This window comes from Aptenodytes forsteri, unplaced genomic scaffold (genome assembly GCF_000699145.1).
Source record: "Aptenodytes forsteri isolate BGI_AS27 unplaced genomic scaffold, ASM69914v1 Scaffold229, whole genome shotgun sequence".
Lineage (NCBI taxonomy): Eukaryota > Metazoa > Chordata > Aves > Sphenisciformes > Spheniscidae > Aptenodytes > Aptenodytes forsteri.
This window is the reverse complement of record NW_008795863.1, coordinates 788304-797669: the sequence shown is the minus strand read 5'-3', so window position 1 is coordinate 797669 and position 9366 is coordinate 788304.

Below are 9366 nucleotides of genomic sequence, written 5' to 3'. Positions count from 1 at the left end.
TCTACCCCAGCCAAAACCAGCACAGCCTCTTGTTCTCTGTGTTTGACAGCTACCTAAATGGATATGAATATGAGGCATGGGGGGAAAGTCAGGAGAGTTTCTTGTAAGCCTTGGATAGTAATTTTTTTCAATACATAAAAAGAAAAAGTTCACTAGTTTTCATTTTAAAGAAAATGTATCACTTCTGCTCAGTGTCGCAAGCAGAAAGTTTCAAAGAAAACATGCACTTCCTGACAAGAACAAACTGTGAAATGTATTAGAAAATAAAGGTTTTAATGTCAATTATCATTAAAACCCTTATTTTCAAAAGCATTTCACAGTTTATTCATGCTGAGAAGTGCTTCTTATCTTTGCAATTTTCAGCCTGCTACACTGAGCAAAATGGGTGCAATTTTCTTTTAATTGTTTTGAACACCATGTGTGAAAGAACATGACAGAATGCAAATTGCTTCTACAAGATGTAAGAGGCAGAGAAGGTTGTTGAATTTTGTGGCATCTCTCTGTGAGCTGAAAGCATGAGACATACTACTTTTTTAACAGTAGGTTCAGGAAGGAATGTTTGTCTCCCTTGTTTTCAAGGTAATGCGTGCTCTTTCTCTGGTTTTAGTTTGCAATGCAAGACAAAAGACCAAAGGTTTCATGGTCATAGTGCACTAACAGTTCTGTCCTCAGTAGCAATAGTTTGGACCCTGGGTCAGAACCAAACCAGATTCACAACATTTGGGGCTTTTTCAAAGCAACCTGTCTGCCTCCCAGCTATGTATATAGGAAATATGGACTGCAAAACAATCTATTTTCTTTTGTCTTTCTAACTGGTCAGGCTGAACTCAGGCAAGAAATTATTCTGTATTAAGCTGCACCAATGCAGTATTCATAATGTGGTGCCATGCTATTTTACACAACAGGCCAGTGTCTCATGGGGAAGTGATCCTTCTGTGAACATTAGACACCAAGAACTAAAAAATAATAGTGAAATGTACTGACACTTGAGCTTTTTTCTCAGAACCTCTGCAGAGCTGAACATTTCTATTTTACACAGCTATTAGGAACCTCCCCATACATACATACTGTAGCAAAATCAAAATAGAAAGAGGACAAAACTCAGAATGTCTATGAAATAAGGTAATTAGCAACAATGAAACAACCACTTTGAAACTATCTCATAAGACCAATTAGGCACTGTTGATGAGGCTACCAGAAGATGTTTCCCTCTGCAGTACTTCTCTGGCTTTGCCTAGCTAGTTTGCTTTCTGTAGCACTGTGTTATAAGGCACAGAGGTCAGATTTCTCTTTGAAAGCCTCTAATGATCTGACAAAAGTTTTCAGTGGAGTTGGAATAGAAATTCCCCCAGGATAATTTGACATTGCATTATTATTGCAATAGTTTCTACAGATATTCCAAAGTCAAATTAATGTAATTTTTTTAGGGGTAAGTTCCTTCTGCAGTGTGGTTTCTTTGTGAAACATGACAGAACTGTCACACTATTTTTTATCAAAGTTGTTGTGGTTTCAGACCTTTTCTCCTTTTCTTTCTTCATCTAGGAAACACAGGTATTCCTGGACATCATCTTGCACTTCAGCTGCACAGGAGAACTTTCATTTTATGATTCTTCATTCAATTTCTGAGCCTTATCATGGAAGTTCCATGTGAATTTCCATACCTGGTCTCACTCTTATGAAGCTGACTAAAATGAAACAAATAACAGGACACACTTTTGAGAAAAATTCACTGGGCCGTAACATAGAGCAGATCTTCATATAGCTGAAAATCTGTGTAAGGACTGCTGGAGGTATTCTGAGTCCACCATTAATGCCACAGGAAAGGGTTTTCTCTGCATAGCACAGTAGCATGGGGCTGTTTTAAGAGGAATGAAAGGATAGGCCAACAAAGGGCTGGTCAATCAATTTTTTTGTAGAAACTGTGAGTACAAGGATGCTGAAGGTATTCTGGAGTGTCCTTTCCCCTTCTTTCTCTCCTTCCCCCCAAAGCAAAGAAATATCTATCCTTTCTCTTGTTCTGCATACATGAAAAGAGTTTTATTCTATTATGAACCTGCTCTTCTTGTTTTACTTAAGCACGATCATTATTCTTTTACTTGATTTCTTCTCAAGGCATGTCTACACTACAAACATTTGAAATCAGGCTAGAAGTCTTGCACACTAACCATGAAAATAAGCTCTGTTCAGCTTGAGCATAAATGCCCAAACTGGATTTTTTCACAAAACTCTCAAAGGCGAAACTGTCGAGGAACTTTTTCTACCATGATTTTGTGTGTGAGCAAGCCATGATTAAGAAACAGCATAGATACATCCATGTGGCATAGACATTTTCTAATATCCTGTATGGCAAGAGTGGGTGAAACTTTGTTTCTTTGCATGAGCTATCATAAAAAGGACTGCTTTAAAAAAAAAAAAAAAAAAAAAAAAGAAAAAGTGACCAGGTATCAAACATGCACATTCATGGCCAGTTTGTTTTCTGAGCAGTGTAAACTGGAAAGATGCATTTTTGTATACCTTGTGTTTTTCCCATTTTAAGTCTCAATATTTCTTGAAATTCTGATTCTTCACCATGTCAAACACTACTTCAAAAGAATTTTCAAGGTTTTGTAATAAAGTTTAAGTCTACTTATCCAAATGATACTAAAGCTGTTCATGGGTGCAGACCATAGGGCTTTCCTTTCTTCCTTCAATCTTGCAGATTTTAGTTACAGTCCAAATAACTGGGCGTTTCTGTCTGTGATCTGTCAGGAATAGTTCATTTTAAATAAAGTCGTGTTCAAGCTAATCAGAATGGGAGACATGTCCTGGAGGCACATCAAGACAAAGGATACAAGAAAGTGTACCATGGATGAGAGCACAACTCAGAAAGAAAGCATTGTAGAGCTTTTTGAGCCTCTCTATAACCTCTCTATAATATACAAAGGCTGTTACGTGCCTTTAGGTGTTCTTGACAAGGCCTTTTTGTTGCCCTTCCAGACTGCACCCTTGCTGACTGTAAGTACAGAAAGAAAGAAACAAGTTTATGTTTTCTGTATATTTTATACTGGACTCTTCACTTTGGCACCTGAAGTTGTATTGAGATTGTTGCTTTTAAAAAGAAAAGAGAAAAAGCATACGAAGACCTCAAAGAAGTAGGCACAATTTATTCTAAATAATGTAGTCAGATACCAATATATTACCAGACATAGTTTTTAACTTTGTCATAGAAGCTTCCGCAGCTTTTAGCACCTTTGCTTTACAAATAATTAATCATAATTATTGTATTATTAATCATAACTCTATATCATACATAATTAATCATAATCACTCATACGAGCACCAATCATATTACATATACAGCCAGAAACTAAATACAATTTTGGCCCATCCTGATACACAAATATGAAAAAAGGCTTACAAAACATTGTATAGATATAAATACCAGTCCTGAATACATAGCAAATAGATATGCTGTGTGTTCTAGGAGTGGGGACTAAGCATGAGACTTGGGATTCCCAAACACTGAGAAGTGAAGACCTGCTGCAAGAGACATACAAAGCCTAAGGTAGGACTAAAAACAACATGAGTGTCTTCTACAATGCAAACCTACCTTCTGTGACAGTAGCTTGCATGTATATCATGTTCTCCAAAACCACCATTCTCATCAATTACCAACACATATGTGGATAAGAAGCCTTACAAGGGGCCCACATGCCTTTTATACATTGAACAAATCATAACTGTTTTAGCTTTTGTAAAGTATGTGTGTTTATATAAATTATATGTACAGTTCCACTAAAGCATATTTGAGAATGTGTGCTTTAAGAAGAGTGATGAGTCAGTGAAATTTTCAACATAAAAAAATGCCTTTGGTGGTAGGAAGCTGAGCGGTGTTCAATGTTTCAATTGCTTTGCACATCTTAAGAGTGTCCTTCAGTTCAAATACCTTCTTAGATCACCAAGGGCCTATGCTATAAGTGACAGCACTGAGCTTCCTACACATGCATGAATTATTCATTTCCTAAATAGATACATTAAAAAGAGAGCTATTTAGAATTTAATGAATATTAATAAGACCATTCACCAACATACCACGTATATCTATGCTGAAGAAATCAATATGGAGGCGTAGTTTATTACCAGCGTGCCTGGAAACATTCAACACGGTTCCACTAACATCAGAAAAAAATTCACTTTCAAGACTAGAGTTACTTCATCTTCAGCCTTCTGAAGGTACACAGGGATTTTACTGAATTGAAAGCAAAATATTACAGAGAGAAGCAACGATTAAGAAAGGTGCTATTTGCTTAAGCCTTGTGCAAAAATTGGTCTCTAAAGGAAAAGTTAATTTCAAAGTAAGTCAATTCAATGAAAAGATAAACATCCTAAACTACAGACTGCAGATACAAATATCCACACCACAGATAGTCAGATGTAGAGTTTCAGTTTATTTTACACAATCCTGCATCCCTCGCTCTGAAATCATCTGTCAGTCAGACCATAAAAATAGCAAATTATTTAGCAGGAGATTGGTATGCTGAAATCCACAGTGAATGAATTTTAATAGCAATCCCCCCAAACCCCTTTAATTTCCTAATCAACTCTTTTAAAAAACTTAGTGGAGTTTAAATTTGCTTTTGAATTTGTACAAGCGTTTGTGACATTTCTTCCATTGGTCATTCAGCACTTTGCATTCTTAAAAATTAAGGTGCAGAAATCCACAGCGTAGCATTTATTTTTCTCCTGAGTCACACACAGTATTTTGAAACATTTCTGCATGCAAGCTAAACAGTTACACTAATTAAAGCTGACACAACTTCCCACAAGCACTATACTGTTTTTTGGACATAAGATAGTACCAGGGCAGTTACACAAGCTTGCTGGAAATTCTGTAATTGTTCCATTGCAGGTGGTCGATTTGCTCATGAAGGAAGTGTTCTGCTTAGCAAATCTTTCTCCTTGCTCCCTCCCTCCGTGCCACCCCTATTTTTCTCTCCTCACTCCAGTTTTAAGGCCAGTGACAATATTTTGTCTTTGGGATGGACGCCCTCTACACTTCTACCTCAGATCGACCTTTGTGTCTTCAGGTGTCAAAATAGCTCACTGGCTCAATGTCAAGATGCTAAGAGATCCTTCAGGTTGTCTGGATTTCTTTATTACTGTCAGCATGGGTTACAACAAGCCTTTTTCTTGCTACTGACCATTAGACAAGCCAAAATTAGTTGTGTAACACAGGTTGGCTTAGATACAATGTACTAAATAGAGTAATTTTATTGATACGCGCACATTAAGAAATCAATTTTGTTGTGATCTTAGCTGAATGAATGAAGCTGATTCATCTAGTGCAGAGTAGAAATAGATGGCTGCAATAAAGTAACTAGGATTCATATAAATGGTGTCGTGGTTTTCGTAAAGCGACTCACTCACCTGTCAAAAATGCTGAGATCTCAGCAAGAAAAGATCACTGAATTCATCAGAAACTCTTACCCTACGCTTTCAAAATCTGTCACAAAGAGAAGCAAAATGATCAAATAGAAAGGCTAGCACTGCATCAAGGTCACAGGTATAAGTCTTTCTCACCAAAAAATTCTGTCCAAAACCCTGCTGACATTACACATGATAAATGTGAGAAGACTTCTGGCAGGACCGAAAGCATTCCAGATGTCATCTAGAAGAGTGTATTTATGTCTTTATTAAAGAAAATATGAGCTTTTTTTTTAAACAAATTGTCAGCTTTAGTGATCTCAGGAATAAAGGTAGAGTAGGTGTCCTGCAATTTGAACTCAGTTGTTTCCTAAATCTGCCCACTTATTGCCCTTTTTATCTTTGTGCAAATCACTTTACACTACCTTATAATCCTGCAATTGATCCCTTGTCAAAAAACAGCTGCTTAAGCATGCACAGTTTAAAATCCCTCTCCCCTTTGCCTCATTTCAGATTAAAAGAAACTTCTACTAGCTCGTCTAGCACCTTTTATTTTCTTGCTTTACCAGCTCAACTCCAGCTGAATGCAAGGACAGATATGGTTATAACGTCATCTACTGTACTCAGTTCTGGCAAGGACAATGACAGACTTTTAGCGCAGCTTCCTTCCATGCACACAGGTTTGGCAATGTAAACTAAAGGGGACTCTTCCTTGGCCATGTGGCCAGTTATGTTGGAGCCTTTGGTTCCTCCAAGTCTAATATTAGCTGTATGTAGAATAGGCGTAGCAACACAGCTTTGGCCAATTAATGCCCTTAAGGTGCTGTAAGATATAAATATAAAATGTTAACTACATTTCTTTTATAATAATAAAGCACTCAAGTTTGGGTTTAAAAAATCCTCCATGGAAAACATTGCTGTTTCATTTAATCCAGAGTGCCTAAAGGAGACTCCATCTTGCTGCTCTCAGTTACATTAAGCATTTTTTCTAGAAATCCACGGGGAATTTCTGTTACACAGAATGTTGAAGTATGCAGAGTTTTTCCAAGTATATTTGATTAAATGAAACATGAAAAGATATGAATGATTTACACATATATATATATAGGGATTGTTCATTTAATAGGCAGACATATGTTTTTCTGTCACTAAAAGATTTAAAGGCTCTCAACTGAAGTAATCACATCTAATGTAAAGTTGAAAAAAAAGTTTATGAAAGTTTTTTTGACAGCAGTTCCATTTTTCCTGGCTGAAGTGGTATGAATACATATTCTTGTCTTGCAATGTCCACTTAATAAACATCCTATATCAACTTTTATGTGGGAATCATTAACAAGTTAATTTTCTTTGGCCTAAGACATTTCTGTCATTTTCATCCATTCAAAAACTGATTCCAGCTATGACCAAGATATTTGGTTCCTTGTTAGCATATTCCCACCAAATATTGCCTTTCATCTTAAGAGAATCATCAGTGACTCTGGGACTCAGTTGGATTCTGGACACACTGGTCAGATAATTGGTGGCTCATACTCTCTGCTTATAACTTTAATGATTTTTTGCATCTTATTTTCAAGATGTTTTACATATTACATAAAGAAATGCTGAGCCACCAAGGTGAGCAGCTCTGGTGCAGGCACGATCAGTAGCGGAGTGCCCTAGCACGGGGCACAGGGGCGTTTCCCGAACCGGGGAAACCTCAGGGGGAGCCGAGAGAGCCACCAGGAGCCCGCAGTACAACAAGCCTTTTTCTTGCTACTGACCATTAGACAAGCCAAAATTAGTTGTGTAACACAGGTTGGCTTAGATACAATGTACTAAATAGAGTAATTTTATTGATACGCGCACATTAAGAAATCAATTTTGTTGTGATCTTAGCTGAATGAATGAAGCTGATTCATCTAGTGCAGAGTAGAAATAGATGGCTGCAATAAAGTAACTAGGATTCATATAAATGGTGTCGTGGTTTTCGTAAAGCGACTCACTCACCTGTCAAAAATGCTGAGATCTCAGCAAGAAAAGATCACTGAATTCATCAGAAACTCTTACCCTACGCTTTCAAAATCTGTCACAAAGAGAAGCAAAATGATCAAATAGAAAGGCTAGCACTGCATCAAGGTCACAGGTATAAGTCTTTCTCACCAAAAAATTCTGTCCAAAACCCTGCTGACATTACACATGATAAATGTGAGAAGACTTCTGGCAGGACCGAAAGCATTCCAGATGTCATCTAGAAGAGTGTATTTATGTCTTTATTAAAGAAAATATGAGCTTTTTTTTTAAACAAATTGTCAGCTTTAGTGATCTCAGGAATAAAGGTAGAGTAGGTGTCCTGCAATTTGAACTCAGTTGTTTCCTAAATCTGCCCACTTATTGCCCTTTTTATCTTTGTGCAAATCACTTTACACTACCTTATAATCCTGCAATTGATCCCTTGTCAAAAAACAGCTGCTTAAGCATGCACAGTTTAAAATCCCTCTCCCCTTTGCCTCATTTCAGATTAAAAGAAACTTCTACTAGCTCGTCTAGCACCTTTTATTTTCTTGCTTTACCAGCTCAACTCCAGCTGAATGCAAGGACAGATATGGTTATAACGTCATCTACTGTACTCAGTTCTGGCAAGGACAATGACAGACTTTTAGCGCAGCTTCCTTCCATGCACACAGGTTTGGCAATGTAAACTAAAGGGGACTCTTCCTTGGCCATGTGGCCAGTTATGTTGGAGCCTTTGGTTCCTCCAAGTCTAATATTAGCTGTATGTAGAATAGGCGTAGCAACACAGCTTTGGCCAATTAATGCCCTTAAGGTGCTGTAAGATATAAATATAAAATGTTAACTACATTTCTTTTATAATAATAAAGCACTCAAGTTTGGGTTTAAAAAATCCTCCATGGAAAACATTGCTGTTTCATTTAATCCAGAGTGCCTAAAGGAGATTCGATCTTGCTGCTCTCAGTTACATTAAGCATTTTTTCTAGAAATCCACGGGGAATTTCTGTTACACAGAATGTTGAAGTATGCAGAGTTTTTCCAAGTATATTTGATTAAATGAAACATGAAAAGATATGAATGATTTACACATATATATATATAGGGATTGTTCATTTAATAGGCAGACATATGTTTTTCTGTCACTAAAAGATTTAAAGGCTCTCAACTGAAGTAATCACATCTAATGTAAAGTTGAAAAAAAAGTTTATGAAAGTTTTTTTGACAGCAGTTCCATTTTTCCTGGCTGAAGTGGTATGAATACATATTCTTGTCTTGCAATGTCCACTTAATAAACATCCTATATCAACTTTTATGTGGGAATCATTAACAAGTTAATTTTCTTTGGCCTAAGACATTTCTGTCATTTTCATCCATTCAAAAACTGATTCCAGCTATGACCAAGATATTTGGTTCCTTGTTAGCATATTCCCACCAAATATTGCCTTTCATCTTAACAGAATCATCAGTGACTCTGGGACTCAGTTGGATTCTGGACACACTGGTCAGATAATTGGTGGCTCATACTCTCTGCTTATAACTTTAATGATTTTTTGCATCTTATTTTCAAGATGTTTTACATATTACATAAAGAAATGCTGAGCCACCAAGGTGAGCAGCTCTGGTGCAGGCACGATCAGTAGCGGAGTGCCCTAGCACGGGGCACAGGGGCGTTTCCCGAACCGGGGAAACCTCAGGGGGAGCCGAGAGAGCCACCAGGAGCCCGCAGCTCGCATGACAGTAGCTGATGAGACCTGGGCAGGGCCAGAAGCCCCCCCCCCATATAAAAGAAGCCCTTAGGGAGCACTAGTGACCAGTGCGGGTAAATAGGGCTTGTCGTGTCAGCAGGGGCGTGACATGGCAGTTTGCATGGAAGGGCGTGCGGGAAGGGCGCTGAAGCTCTGCCAGCTTGACCAGGGAGCAATGGTATCCACCCGGCAGAAAGCCATGGCCTCTCTAAGCTCTGCACCCACCACA